The following is a 16,771-nucleotide window of genomic DNA, read 5'->3' as shown; positions in this document are numbered from 1 at the left end:
AGATTCGGATCCAATTCAGATCCACTTAATCAAAATCTGAAACTCTCTATTAAATCAAATCGACCCATTTGCAACCTTACTTGCATCTCTGATCAACCGTGATAAAATTTCAAAGGGCACCAGTTTGAATCATATTCAGAAAAAAAGAAACATGTGTTATGCGTGATTTGTCAATAATGGCAAGAACGGAGCTGCTACGAGTTGGAGCATAACAAAGTGAAAAAGAATGAGAGAAGAGTGAAATGAAGGGTGGCTGTTATAATGCATTATTTTGAAAAATTTAGTTTGGTATCTAAGATTGTGAACAGTTTTGGAAGTAACTGTTAGGAGGCAGGTTGAGATTTGTCAGGCTCGAGCCAGATGTAGGAGTGGGTTCGGTCGTTACAGTGGTATTAGAGCACCGTTCAACACTCATTCTTAGGATCCCATACATGTGGACTCATGTTCACTAAGGAAGGTTAATCATAATGTCCTACTTTGAAAAGTTTAAATAATCTTAGGGGACTTATAAAGGGAACCTTGTTAGGTGGTTTTCTTAACATTTTTTAAGGACAGAAACTGTTAGAGAACATGTTGGGATCCAATCGAACGAGGGGCCTGAGCCCATGTTGGAATGGACTGATCATTACGGTTGTTGGTTTCATTGGTTGTCTTAATGACTTTATATACATCGCATTATATAGGTAGGGATGGAATTATCCAAACCCAAAGAATATTCTAATTAGACAGAACAAACGAAAGAGCTATACATCAAGGCACCAATGGGCGAAGCTTGGGTAAGAACTACATAACAGAATTGTTCAGCATATTCGCCGGATTTGGGGATTGCTTCTACAGAATTCTAAAGAATTTCTCATTTTTTTTTTCAATTACTCTTCAATTTTGCTTACATGATCAGCTACAGTTCTTGGAAACTGGCTTCTGCTGCAAGGACCAATGTTAACTAAATTGACGATTTAACAACTGAAGTTATTGAAATCAGAAAAAACAGAAGCCAGATTCCAAGAACTGCAGCAAACAAGTCGTTCTTGGTAGAATCGATCGAGTGCTCTTTTGCATCCTGCTAAGTGGATCAGCTTAGAGATTCAAGTTGGGAAAGGTCGTCAGTTCGACATCTGAGGCATAAACTACAAAGAATTCACAAAAACAGGTTGCTAATACGCACCAGCTTGGGGCGCAGCTATCACAAAAATAGTTTTTAGAAGCATTGGATACCTGATTCTTTAATTATTTGATGGCTGGAATTATGGAATTAGAAATATATTTCAAAATCTTTCTGATTCTATTTTGATGTGATATTTTCAAAAATTTATTTCTTAGTTTGATGAAAAAGAAATATATTTTCACTGAGATGCATTTGATTCTTGGTGTTAGTTTGCCTCCAATTGAATCCGTTTAGCTTTTTGCCCTCGGTCAATCGTGGGATGCATCTTGCCAGCCGTTTGGTTTTGGCTTTTTGCCTCAGCCAATCATCGGCGGCCACAAATTATTTTGGAGCAGAAAAAAAAGAATGTGGACAGAAAAGTTTTAAATATATTTTCGCTTGTTTGCTCCCTCTTGAAAAATGCTGACAATATCACAATAACATATAAGAAATAGTTTTCAAATATATTGGGATGTCAACAAATCTGATCAGATCCAATATTCGACTGAACCGCATCAAGGAAATGGTTTCTGTGGTCATAGAAAAATATTTGATATTGAATTAAGAAATTACATTGGATTTGTATTTGACAAATGACATCTAATCTAATTTGGATTTTGATTTGGACTTGTATTTAAGTAATTATCGCAGCCGATTCAGACTGGATATAGTTTTAAATAAGTCTCCTAAAACTTATATCAATATATTAAGAAAGTTGTATCTTAACATATACAATGCACCTTGGATTCAGTTTAGAAGTTGGATTCAGATTTGGATGTTAATTGTAATATTGGATTCTTATTATGGATTATTTTTTTTTGCAATTAAATCTAAATTAAATTCTACACATACAAACATCCAAAGATAAAACATATATAACAAAAAGTATTTCTCATTCGAATCGAATCCATTGACATCTACAAATGTAAGTAATAGACTGTTTACATATTTCCAAAAGTTTTAAGTGTCTTTTTGTGAAAAATCTAAAATCTTAGTAAAGAAAAACCTTTTAATAAATAACGGCTAGATGTGCAGCCCCAAAAGTGTAGCCAACTGGATGGGCAGCAGGTAGTAGGCGGCGGTGCCCACACTTTTCAAATGCCACAGGGATTGGCCTTGGGATTTTTTGGGGGTTTTATATTTTTGGCAAGCAATAAAGTCCTCTCAGCACACAAAGAAGACAACCAGGTTGGCGTATTGATACAACATCTCAGCCAATATGCATTGGCCTATCTGATAAGTTGTTGTTGAATTGAAGAGGAACTTGATGGTTTTATTCATGTCTCTGTGAAGGTTCAAATTGTGTTTCCTTCTACTAATATTGAAAAAGAAAAGAGCCGTTTTTCAATAATTTTCCTCTCATGTGCCAAAATAAGCTTTCCAGCTGTAGAGTTTTCACATCATTTTTTTAATATAAGAAAGGCGAAAAATTGGGAGCTTTACTAATGTGAAAAAAGACTATTCTCATTGGGCAACTATTTTGTTAGCAAAAACTTAGTAGATTTAGCCATCAGGGAATCTTCGAGATGAAGCAGGTCCTTACTTTGGCAAATGGGGAGTTTCTGTGGTCAGAAAGTATTACGTAGATAATAAACTCTAGTTTATAAGAAAAGAAACAGAAAGGAAAAAAAGGTGATGCTTATGAATGTGGGAAAACTCATGCACTGCCTTTTTCTCCAACTCTAGACAAAGTTGATCTCCTTCCCAAATCATATCTTTCTGCATGTATGGGGGCCTGCCCTAGTGCTTAGTAAGGACACCTATTGATATTAGGTGCTACCCATAAAACGCAGTGGCTTTACATGTTAGCCCATTAGTTTGTTATGGCCGATCAACCTTCGAAATTTGCAAGGCCAAAATATAAATATTCTCAAAACAAAACAAAATATTTTCATTCAGATAGAAGAGGGGCATATACAGCCAACTCTTGAAAGTATTTGGAAAGGCGAGGGCGTTCAGTGACATAGTTCTTAGCTTCATAATCGCAAGCACAATAGATATGCTAAAAATGGAACACAAATCCATTATTGAAACTGGCCTTTGTTATAGTCGTAATCCCCAAAAAAAATGCTTCAACAACAATAAAAGAGGGCAAACCACCACAAAACTGCTAAAAACGGAATCACATGGTTGCGAGCATAAGAACGAGTGTCCAACACCACTATTGCATCAATATACGTCAAGATATATGCTAAACAATGCAGAAAATAAGAGACACCAATTTACGTGGAAAACCCCCCAATAATGGGGTAAAAAAGCACGGGCAAGAGAGATATATATTTATACTTCAAAGAAGCAATACAACTACGTTGTTCTTTTTGCAGAGAATAGCATAAATCATTCTCAAGAATGAATGCAAAAGAAAACGACAAGAAAAGAAATTACCGTATGTTATTCTTTTCTTTCCCTTGTTTTCTTCACTTTCTCTCTCTACACTTGAACTCACACGGCTGCCCAAATCCACAACCGTGCCCTTCTTCCTCTTTCCTTCTTGTCTTCCTTCTCTCCTTCTCTTCTTTGCTCTCTTCTTCTCTTACTCCTCTTGCTGTGAGCAGCCACCCAAGAAGAAAACCTTTCTTTTTCTCCCAAAAGAAAAAACGAGAGAGAGAGACGTAAGAAAGGCGCACCATCGAGTGCCCTCCTTTCTCTCGCTCGTGACGGGTCAGGTCCTCTTTTAAGGCTGGACCCGACCTAACAAACTCCCCCTCCAGCCTCAAGAGATGGAACATACCTGTAAAATGAACAAATTAATACACTGCCTTAAAGGCAGTCATTCCAACTAAGTCTCTACATATGTCATGCTTATCTTTAGGTAGAGACTTCGTCATCATATTTGCAGGATTCTTTTTTGTATGTATCTTCTCTAACTGAATCAGTTTTTGCTCAAGTACATCATGAATCTAATGATATCTGACATCAATATGTTTGGTCCTTGAGTGGAACGCTGAATTCTTCACCAAGTGTATGACGTTTTGACTATTACAATGCAACACATAGGTCATCTGACTAAGGTCTATATCATGAAGAAAACCCTTCATCCACAACAACTCTTTACAAGCTTCAGTTGCTGCAATATATTCTGCCTCTGTGATGGAAAGAGCAACACACTTCTGCAACTTGGACTACCATGATACAACTCCCCCTGTAAAAGTAAAGACATAACCAGAAAGAGACTTTCTAGAGTTCAAGTCACCTGCCATATCTGCATCAACAAATCCTTGTATCTTTGGATTAGATTCACCAAAACATAAACAGTAATTGGAAGTATGTTTAAGATACCTTAGAAACCACTTCACTGCTGCCCAATGCTCCTTGCCTGGATTTGACAAAAACCTGCTGACTACACCAACTGCATAAGCCAAGTCTGGGCGTGTGCAAACCATTACATATATAAGACTCCCTACTGCAGAGACATAGGGTACATTTTTCATTCTTTCATTCTCATCTGCTGAGGATGGACATTGCTCATTTTCCAATTTAAAATGTGTTGCTAAAGGTGTACTTACTGTTTTGGCATCTTTCATGTTGAACTTGCTAAGCACCTTCTCAATGTATTTCTCTTGTAATAACCACAACTTCTTGGCCTTCTTATCACGAAAAATCCTCATGTCTAATAATTGTTGTATTGGCCCCAAGTCTTTCATATCAAAGAAATTGCTCATATCCTTCTTCAATTGACTAATCAATTGACAGTCATGTCCAACAATAAGCATGTCATCTACATATAATAATAAGATAATGAAGTTACCTGACGAGAACTCTCTGATGTAGACACAATGATCTACAGCTGACCTGCGATACCTTTGATTTATCATAAATGCATCAAATTTCTTGCACCACTATTTAAGTGCATGTTTAAGTCCATACAAGTTCTTCTTTAACTTACAAACCATGTGTTTCTTCCTGGCAACCACAAAACCTTCTGGCTTTGTCATGTAGATTTCTTCCTATAGATCTCCATGAAGAAAAATAGTTTTTACATCTAACTGTTCTAACTCCAAGTCTAGACATGCCACCAAACCAAGTATTATCCTGATATATGACATTTTAACAACAGGAGAAAAAATTTCATCAAAATCAATACCTCTTTCCTACTTGAAACCTTTCACCACTAACCGAGTTGTGTATCTCAACTTGCCTTGACCTTCATTTTTAAGCTTGTAGACCCACTTATTCTGCAACATTTTCTTACCTTTTGGTAGCTCTACCAAATCAAAAGTGTGATTCTTATACAAAGAATTCATCTCTTCCTACATAGCTTTAATTCTGGCTCTCCACTATCTGTAAACATAATATATTTATCAGTAGAATATCTAGTAGATGGTATACGTGTTCTTTTACCTCTTTCTAATTGCTCCTCAATTGGCTCTGAATGCGAAGGAAGCTCCCCCTCCAACTCATGCTCATGATCAGTTTGAATCTCCATATGACTGCCATCTGTATACTGCTCATCTGCCTCTCTTTCTTCTTCATCTACATCTTCATCAGTCTCACCATGCTCAGATGAAAGTTCTTCAGGTTCTGCATAGGTTGGCTCATGAACATCACTAGCATTCACACCTGATTGTTTGTCACTCATGACATCTTCAATCGTCTGATCCTCTCTGAATACAACATCACGACTCCTGTAGATTTTGTCATTCTTCGGATCTCATAACCTGTAACCAAATTCATCATCTGCATAACCAAGAAATATTAAAGGAATAGCTTTATCATCTAGTTTGGTTCTATGTCCTTTTGGTACATGCATAAAAGCTTTACAACAAAAAACTCTGAGGTGATCGTACTTAACCTCTTCATCTGACCAAACTTTCTGTGAAACATCTCCATCTAGAGGCACCGAAAGAGACCTGCTTATTAAATAACTGCAGTACGCATTGCCTCTGCCCAAAAATACTTTGGCAACTTAGAGCTAGATAGCAAACTTCTAACTCTCTCAATTATAGTTCTAGTCATCCTTTCTGCAACTCCATTATGTTGTGGAGTATAGGGAATTGTCTTTTAATGTCTAATATCATGTTTTAGACAATAATCTTGTAAAGAAAATGTTATGTACTCACCACCATTATCTGTACGCAGTCTCTTCATCTTCTTACCAGTTTCGCGCTCAATCGCTGCATGAAAAGTCATAAAGATACTACTTACTTCACTTTTGCTTTTTAGTGTAAACGCCTCCACCTTTCTAGATGCATCATCAATAAATGTGACAAAATAGGATGTTCCACCTTTAGATGTTACATTTATAGGTTCACATACATCTGAATAAACTAAATCTAATACATCTTTAGTTTCAGAAGAGCGCTTTTTCTGAAAGAAAATTCGATGCAACTTACCAACCAAACAATGATCACATGGAGATATTTGTGCACCATCTGCAATTCTTCTTGATGAACAAATCGATTCCTCTTTGACTCATGTGACCTAACCTCTTGTGCCACAAGTCTGACGAAGTACCACCAGTAACTGCATTGACATCCACACTACTGATCTGAGACTTCATCCCATACAAAGAGCCAAATCTGTCACCTCTAGCCAACACAAGTGCCCATTTTGTCAGTTTCCAACCTATTTGACCAAACGAAGTACAATATCCATCTTCACTTAGTTTTCCTACAGAAAACAGATTCATCCTAAGATTTGGAATATGTCTTACATCTCTCAAAGTCAACTTGCATCATGTGCTCGTCTCAATGTAAACATCTCATATCCCAACAATCATCGAAGTGTCACTGTTGCCAATGTGAACTACTCCAAAATTACCTGCTCTATAGGATAAGAACAACTCTCTACATGGTGTGGCATGATATGATGCCCCAGTATCTAAAATCCATGTATAATCACCATTTTGAACTGTAAGACAATCATTTTCTTCAGATAAAAATAATACTACCTCATCATCTGAAGCAACTGTAGTGTACTCTTTTGACTTCACATTCTCTTGACTCTTCTTTTTCTGTTCTTTTTCTTCTTTTCATTTTCTGCAATCAATCTTCTTGTGCCCTGGAATACCACAGTGAAAGCATTTACCTGTCATCTTGGGTCTTGATTTGGACCTAGAATTTGACCTGTCATGCCATTTGTTACGGTTCTTCTGTCTGCCCCTGTCTCCCATCACTAGCACTTGTGAGCTACCAGTACCAAGAGACTTTCTCCTTGTCTCTTCATTTAGAATGTTGCTCGTTACATGCTTCATCGTAAGCACACCATCTGGAGCGAAGTTGCTCAAAGAAACAACTAAAGTCTCCCAGCTGTCGAGAAGAGAACTGAGCAATAAGAGTGCCTGTAACTCATCATCTAATATCATTTTCATGGCTGACAACTGATTGATTATGCTCTGCACTTCATTCAGATGCTCTGACATTGGTTTTCTCTCTCTAAGTTTCAAATTTACTAATTGCTGAATCAAGAAAGCCTTGTTTCCAGCTGTTTTCTTCTCGTAAAGATCATGCAACTTCTACCATAACGACTTCGCGCTCGTCTCTGCGGATACCGAATGAAAAACACAGTCATCCAACCATTGTCTGATGGTGCCAATGGTTTTCCTGTCCAATAACTTCTATTTTTCATCTGTCATATTCGCTGGCTTCTGGTTCTCAATGGGTGCATATAGGTATTTATAATACAACAAATCTTTCATTTTAGCTTTCCATATGGTCCAATTGTTCCCATTTAGAGAGACCATCCTAGTGGGGGTCGACTCCATCATTCAATAAGAATGCCCATAACCAACCTGGCGCTAACCTGTCTATGACACCATTTTGTTATAGTCGTAATCCCCAAAAAGAATGCTTCAACAACAATAAAATAGGGCAAACCACCACAAAACTACTAAAAACGGAATTACAGGGCTGCGAGCATAAGAACGAGTTTCCAACACCACTATTGTAGCAATATACGTCAAGATATATGCTAAACAATGCAGAAAATAAGAGACTAATTTACGTGGAAAAACCCCCAATAATAGCGTAAAAAACCATAGACAAGAGAGATATATATTTATACTTCAAAGAGGCAATACAACTACGTTGTTCTTCTTACAGAGAATAGCATAAATCATTCTCAAGAATGAATGCACAAGAAAACGACAAGAAAAGAAATCACCGTATGTTCTTCTTTTCTTTCCCTTGTTTTCTTCACTTTCTCTCACTACACTTGAACCCACACAGCTGCCCAAATCCACAACCGTCCTCTTCTTCCTCTTTCATTCTTGCCTTCCTTCTCTCCTTCTCTTCTTTGCTCTCTTCTTCTCCTACTCCACTTGCTGTGAGCAGCCACCCAAGAAGAAAACCCTTCTTTCTTTTTCTCCCAAAAGAGAAAACGAGAGAGAGAGAGACGTAAGAGAGGGGCACCATCGAGTGCCCTCCTTTCTCCCGGCTGTCACTTAAGTGACAGGTCGGGTCGGGTCCTCTTTTGAGGCTGGACCCGACCCAACAGCCTTGCCCTGATGAAGCATGTGGGCCTATTTACAACTGATTGGACATATGTTCTACATACAGCCACAATAAATGATTAGCAAGTCTTCTTCAGAAATATGGGAGTACGAGTCAGATGAAGTCGAAAACAATTTCTTGGGGGAGAAGGAGAAGGAATGGCCTGGGCAAGAGGTTAGAAACCAGTCAACGATTGGAGATGGTCCTCGTTCTTAGGTGGAGACTGTAGAGGTTGAAGAAAAGCCAAATTTATCAGATTGCTTCATCTCAGAAGCAATGTTGATTGATGGTAACCCTGTGGTAAAAATTAGTCCCAAGGCCCATCAGAGATGAAATGCGATGATATTCTTGCGAGTAATATTTCAAAAGGCATATGCTTGTGGCCGTCAGACAAGACTCTTTCAGTCAATGGAGAATTTAGGAAGGATGGTAGTCCCTTGGCAGATCCAACTAATTATGTGGTCAAATGAAAACACATTCAAATGAGTAGTCAAGGAGATCAACTCGTGGGAATTAATAAGGAAGTAAGAGATCTGAAGATGAGGGAATCTGGCAGACCATGAGGTGCAAGGGTGTGAGAGTTTCCTCATATAGGAGACCAAGGAACCACCATGTACTGCATAGGCCTTGTTGGCTCTTGTTTGTGGCAAGTATGGGAAGGCTACTCACCTACGGTTGTCACAAGATTGAGGCACACACCTTCCTAATGGGTGCCCCGTATGCCAAAGAGATAAAGAATCAGATCATCATATTCTTATTGAGTGTAAGGTAATTAAATACATATGAAAATGGTATGTAATGAAGTTTGCAAAGAAGCGGATTTCCTGGTCCACCATTCATTAGGAGTTTCAGTTTTGGTGGAGCAATACGGGAACATGGCTGGTTAAAAAGTCATTGACAAGTGTACTTCCATTTTATATGTTAGCAGGTTTGGTGGTGTAGAAATAATTAGAAATGACTCTCCTAAACCAATTACTCTTATAACAAGCAAACTCTGCTAGGAGGCTAGTCCCAAATGATGTGAGTTGGAGGCATCATCTCATAGGTCTCTTAACTAGAAGGAAAAGTGTGCTAATCAATGGAGAGGGATAGCAAAGAACTGGGAGAGATTGGTTATCTTAAATCTTTACCCTATCATGATGGCTGCTTCACTATTAAATGAATGGGGAGAATTTGATGGGAGAATAGGTCTCTTAACTAGAAGGAAAAGTGTGCTAATCAATGGAGAGGGATAACAGAGAACTAGGAGAGATTGGTTATCTTAAATCTTTACCCTATCATGACGGCTGTTTCACTATTAAATGAATGGGAGAATTTGATGGGAGAAATGATATGGAGTAATTTTTTCAAGCAATTTATTACATTACCAAAATTTTTGTCCAGTATGAAAAGGAGTACTCCCTAATGAAAAAAACTTGTCTAGCATTGGTTTGGATGTGTCAAAAACTAAGATATTATTTGTTAGTTAGCGAGGTCAAGATACTATCTAAGCTAAATCCTCTTAAGTACATCTTGGAACAACCCTTCTTTAATGGGCACATCACCAAATGGCAAGTTTTGTTGATGCAATATGATCTTGAATATGTATCTCAGAAGTCAAGCAAAGGACAAGTAATCGTGGTTCAGTTAGCAGACTTTCCCCAATACGATGAAATAAAAAAGAACAACGAGTTTTTGGACGATCATGTACTAATGTTTGCATTCCCCAAAAATTTTATTTTGGTTTTTGGAGTGCTCCAGAAAAATGAGGTTTTATTTTGAAAATAAAAGAGAAATGGATTTACCCGTAGGTACGAGGATCGACCGTTCCCAGCGCCTTGGTAATCAATCCAAGGGCTATGGTTATTGTTGGTGCATTTCATTTTTGCTTAAACTTCTTTTTTATTCTATATACAGTGTAGTGTTTGAGAAAATGTTGAAGATTTAATGTTTCAAATTTTTGAGAAAGTTTTGAATAATCTTTTGAGGGTATAAAACATTTTGATTTGAAAAAATTTGAATTGAAAAATCTTTAAAAATATTTGGAAAACTTTGGAGATCACTTTTGAAATCACTTTAGTGTTCTCTTAAGACTTTAAGTAGGTCTGAAATTTTGCTTTAATTTGGTTACTACCTAGTTGGAACTTCATCTCATATTGCTTAAGTTCTTTGAAAAAGTGCATGTGGTCATAAATGATGTTGAGTGAGTGTGAATACATGAATGCATTAATCTTATATGATTAAAAGAAGATAATTCATACCTACCATAACATACATATAAGGTTTTTGTTTTTAAAATTGTCATAAATATTTTTACGAAAAAAGAAAAGTTTTTGAAAATATAATGAAGTTACAGACCATCAAGCATGAATCCAATATTGAGTCATTAATTGAGGTAAGTCGATAAATATGAAGATCTTGGAAGAAAAATATATTCAAAAGAATGGAAAGATGAAGACTTAATCACAAGAGAAATATGGAGAAAGAAAAAGAGAAAGAGATTTTGAAGATTACTAAATAAAAGATTTTAACATAGCGGGAGATACATATCTTGATATGTATGTATATATGTGTAAGCTTTTGAAAATGAAGTCTTAATTTAAATAGAGAGGAAAAGAAAACTCTTAAAAGAAAGATAGAAAGAAAGGTAGAGAAAGATGCACATCACATATACATATATATGAAAGTTTAAAAAGAAAAGGGTATTGATTTGAAAAGATATGGAGATTTTAGAGAAAGAGAAGATAACACATGTATATATATATATATATATAAATTCTTATGTATACGAAAATTTGAAAAATAAAATGTGGAAACGTAAAAAGAAAATAATGAAAAAAATCATGTGTACAGATACGTATATAACATGTATATACATATGTGTTTTCATGAGATTAAAAAATCAAGAAATAACTTAAAATATCCGACTTCAAGTTTTATGTAGGCCGGAGGGAGCTTGGGCTCATGTAAGAGCCTAAGCTAAGTCTCTAATGTTGCATTAAATAAGGTTCTTACTTTCAAGAATCTTTTGAAAAACATGATTTCAAATATTTTATGTACTAACATAAAATATATTATTTTGTTTGTTACAAGAGAATATGTTTATTCTACGGTTGGGTATGGAAAAAAATAAAACCACATAATAAGGCGCTCATTAGGGTTCATAATTGGTTAATGAAAAGGAAAGCTAAACACAAAATGACTTGAAAATGCATATTAACATGTACATATGCATGAGGGTTTTTGCGGGTTAGATAAGCCCCAACCTCAAGATTAACATAAGAATAAAGAGAAAATCCCAAACCATACTCTTATTTTCGCCATGCATTCACATATAAATAGAAAAAGTTATGTAACTATGCATGAATTATATTTCAAAAATAAAGCAACGTTCAAAAAAAAAGATAAAACATGCTTCAATCATAAAATGAAATGTCATCTCAACTTCTCATGCTCCCAGTGCACTCAAGAATAGCTTCTTGACTCCAAAAGAAAGATTTGAGAGCTATCTTATATGACCATAGAAAGATGAAAAAGAGAGAAAATAAGGGAAAGAAATGAAATGAGATATTGGTCACGTACTTCTAATGAGAATGATTTAAAAGAGGAACTCTTACTTCGAAAGATCTTAAAGCGGTCGTCGGTGACTAGGGGTACTGCCGAAAAAGCAGCGCCTTGAGAAGCAGCTAGGTACCCTGTAAGTTTAGCTCCTCTTTCACTCAGTTGTGCAACCAAGAAGGTAGCAGTCAATGTTCTTCAGTATACCACAAATAGTAGAGAGGATAGTGGATTTAGTTACGAAACAGGGACCAATATAGAGGATTAGTCAGCCGGAGGATGCTGGTATGATTCAGGCAAAGAGGGCGAGGTAGCAAGCTCCTCCCGACGCATGTCTCCTTGTTGTCGCGCTTGTTGATGCCAACAAGCAGGTACAACTTCCAGACACAACTGCTCCCTCCTCAGACCTCGAATTGGGGTGCGTCTGGCTTCGTTGGAAAGCTGAGGATGTTAGTTACCACGAATGATGGTTGATTCATCATGACAATGATGTAATCAGAACGCCCTCGGCCTGCGAATAGGTGCTGCTCACATGCTGCCCCTCAAGGCTGTTTGCCGAGCGACAGGGTGTTCTTTGCTGGCTCTGTGTTCTCTGGAGACAAGTCAAACAGACGTGAGCTATAGCTTCTTGGAAAGGTGGAAAAGTCAGTCACATTGTGGAACCAATGAAAGAGTGAAGCTGCACCGGGTATGGATGGCAAAGGCTGCGGAACAGGAACTGTTCCCGCTACTGTCGCCAATTCTGCAGACTGAACCTACCGAAAGGCAGGGTCTCTGTTGGATATCTACAAATTTTTGCCTGCTCGGATTCTGGCGTTCTACAGCTCATTGGAACTGACCGAGAGTCAGGAAGATAATGAGTTTATTCTTATGAATACTCAATGTCGGAATCCAAAGATATGGCCCGTTGAGTGGAGCTGTATTTTGCTGTTGTAGGAACAGAAGTCTGAGAAACAGGGGACTGGAAAACTTGTAATTTCGGCTGATCCAACGTCGGTTCTAATCGAGCTTGGGCTCGTTGGAACCACAACGAGCTAACGATACTGTTGGTGCAATCGCAGTGATTGGATGCTAGAGGTGACAGTGCCACCCAGTTGATCAATTGTTGTTTCTTCCTTCATGCGAACAGGGGAGGGTTTCTGCAAGAACCAGACCGGTAACGAGAGATTTACTAATTCCGACTAGTGAGAGCCACGGCATTGGTCAATCCTAGACTCGTCGTGACCGCAAGAGACCAAGGAACCAGTCTGAGCAATTGGAGGGCAAGAGACCACTAGAGCAAGCCACGGTGGATGAATCAACAGTGTTGTCAGAGGGTCGCTCGCCTGAGAAACAGAGGACTGTTTCGAGATGAAGATTGGAGTTGATTCTTGCTCAAATCAATCGAGGATTGTTTCAGGGGTTTGTAAATTCTATTAGCGATCGAAAACCCTCCATTTCTTCATCAATTGAAGGTTTAAATAGAGGAAAGATGCTCGTGGGCTGCTGCCTATGTACCATGTCCTGCTGCTGCATGCTTGTCTCCCACGCCGAAACCTCATGCAGCCCACTGGAAAACAAAATGTCAGGGGACAAGGGTGAGGAAGCATGCCCGACAGCAATGATCAGGTGAGGAAGCATGCCTGACAGCTCCCTGCGATGTCTGGTACCTTTTGTCGAAATCAGTCGCCTTAAAAAAGATGCACGCCTGATGCCCTGAAGTTGTTGTTCACCTATTGCTGTTTACTTCATTTTTGTTGTAGCCTCCACCTAATCAGTGGTGGTCAATCGTTGGTACAAAGGTGTAGCAGCTTGTTTGGAAATCATCACAGCTTCCAGTCGATCACCTGATGCCGCCCTCCTGAATCCCTTGCAGTTCGCCTGAAGCTGAGGCGTCAAGGGACAGGAGGTTGATGCCATTGTACGAGGGTTCTTTTGGTTGAACCAATTCAGCAGACCATTTAACGCAACTGACTCGGGTGTCTCGTCCCAGGTTTCCATAAAAAAACAAAGTGATATAGTACTAATAAGTTGAGTCTAGGTTTTAAATCAAAACGATAAGGGTCGTTTGCATAAAAATGTTATAAAAATGGTTTTTGTTACAAATAGGTGGTCGGCTTCGTTTTAAGGGACTCCGAACTCGTCCGAAATCCGATTTGGGTTCAATTGGTTGTTGACTCATTCCAGCGTGCGACTTAAGCTTAGAGACATGTTTTGGCGCAAGAATGAGACCTTAAAATAAAAAGAAGGTTCATGCATGAGAGGCGTTCATAAATTCAAATTTTGTCATTTCAAACTTGATTTTGAATTTTGGGTTTGAAATGCTTGACTTGGATCTGAACTTGGGTTTTAGATCTAATTTGGATCTGAGAATTGAATTTTGGATTTAAATCTCATATCTAAGTTGAGTTTTGTGTTTGGGTAAAAGAACATAGTCTTTCTGAAAAAATTTGGGGTGATTACAACTAAAATTGGAACTGATTCCGGTATGGAAGATGTTTTTTGATGGATCCAAGAATGTAATGGGAGCAACTATAGACATTCTACTTATCACTTCGGAAGATAAAATAATCTCGTACTCTTTGAAACTTGACTTTTTATGTCCCCATATTATAGCTGAATATGAAGTCCTCATATAAGGACTTCATTTTTTACTACGTTTTTAAATAAAAAGGGTGCATGTCTTCGGTGACTCTCAGCTTATCATCAATCAAGTGAACAGAGAATGGTAAGTTAAAGATGAAAAGTTGATGTCATATCAAGAGATTGCCACTACCTTGATCCGTCAGTTTGAAAAAGTACAACTAGCTAACATAAAAAGAGAAAACAACCCTATTGCGGATGACCTCGCAAGTTTATGTTCTACTATTTCTTTCTGAACCAACAAATCAATCCATTTTTCGAGATTGGAAGATCAGAACACCCTACGTTTGAAGCGGTGAAGCATGTTCATCATATCCAAGAGGAGAATACACCTTGGTATGACATCAAAAGATACATTGAAAGCGAAAAATCTCTGATTAGAATGCCCAAAAATAAACACAAAGCAATTCAACATATGCCAGCAAGGTACTTTATTCTTGCATGAGTGCTATATAGATGTGGATTTAGTACTAAATACTCTCGGTGCCTTTATGAAGATGAGACAAATGAAGTCATTGACGAATCACATCGAGGAGACTATGGGGACCTTGTTGGTCACCAAACCCTTACCAAGTAGATAATTCGAGTAGGATATTATTAGCATATTATGCAAAAAGATTGTTACCAATTCATCAAAAGATGTAAAAATGTCAATTGCATGCTCCAATAATCCATGCACCAGCGTCTCATGCTCCAATGATCCATGCACCAGCGTCTCACTTGCATTCTTTAACATCTCCTTGGTCGTTTTCTATGTGGGCATTTGACATAGTCGGACCCATATCTCTTGTAACTTCAAATGGCCGTAAGTATTTTCTTGCTGCAACGGATTATTTTACCATGTAGGTAAAAGTCATCATACTCATAACAGTAAAGGGGTGTCACGTAGTGTCCTTCATTTACAAAAAATCTTCTTTGTAGATTTGGAGTCTCCCATGGCATAGTATTTGATAACGGGACTCATTTTAAAAATGAAAAGATGAGGTAGTTGTGCAGCAAATACCATATCATGCATCATCATTTTTCAGCTCCTTATTACCTCCAAGGTAATAGGCAAAAAGAGACCACTAATAAGATTATAATCCGCATCATGGAACAGACCGTAGAACTGGAAGAAACTGGCATGAAAAGATGCATAAGGCTCTATGGTCATGTCACACCACAATGAGAACTCCAACAAATGCTACTCCAGCGGAGCTAGTCTATGGAACGGAAGTGGTTCTACCATTAGACGTACTAAAACATGCTTTGAAGTTCGCTTCTTTCATGGACCTCCCTCTAAATCAATATCACAAAGGAGGCTAATGTAGCTCGATTTGCTAAATAAAAAGAAGCTAAAAGCAGCTGAACACACTGAAGCCTATCGCCAAATGGTGGCTAGACAATTTGTCAAGTCAGTTATCGAGAGACATTTCAAAGTGAATGTCTTAGTCCTACGATTTGTGGTATACCTCAGAGATAACGACCACGTAGTAAGTTGGCACTAAATTGGGAAGACCCATATGTTAGTAAGGAAGCCTTTTCCCATAATTCATACTGATTGATTGATGTTGATGGAGTGGAACTTACTGAATCCATGTAGATAAGAGGTAAACTTGCAACGCAAAGCAGCCCATGCAGGTAAGGGGTAAACCTGCAATGCAAAGCAATCCACTCAGTAAGGAGTCAAACCTGAATTCAATCTTGCCCAACCCCACCCATGTAAGGGGTCAAACCCAAATTCAATCTAGCTCAACTAATCAGGTAAGGGGTTAAACCTGAAACTTTACTCCAAACACTGTTTGAAAAATCCAGGGTGTTTATCTTTATCACTAGGCACGGCTAGTGTCGGCTTAGTAACAAATAGGGGCATCTGTTATCACCCCAAATCTTTTCAAAAGACTGTATTTTATTTTTAGATCCTAGACCCAAAAGAAGTCTACGACTATTCGATCCCAAATGAATTTTTAACCCCTTTGTCTGAACCCAAACGCCAGATTTAAATAAAAAATCCAACTCTTGAATCTAAATAAGATCCAAAATCCAAGTCTAGACCTGA

Source organism: Nymphaea colorata, chromosome 3, assembly GCF_008831285.2.
Source record: "Nymphaea colorata isolate Beijing-Zhang1983 chromosome 3, ASM883128v2, whole genome shotgun sequence".
NCBI lineage: Eukaryota > Viridiplantae > Streptophyta > Magnoliopsida > Nymphaeales > Nymphaeaceae > Nymphaea > Nymphaea colorata.
Note: the sequence above shows the minus strand (reverse complement) of the source record.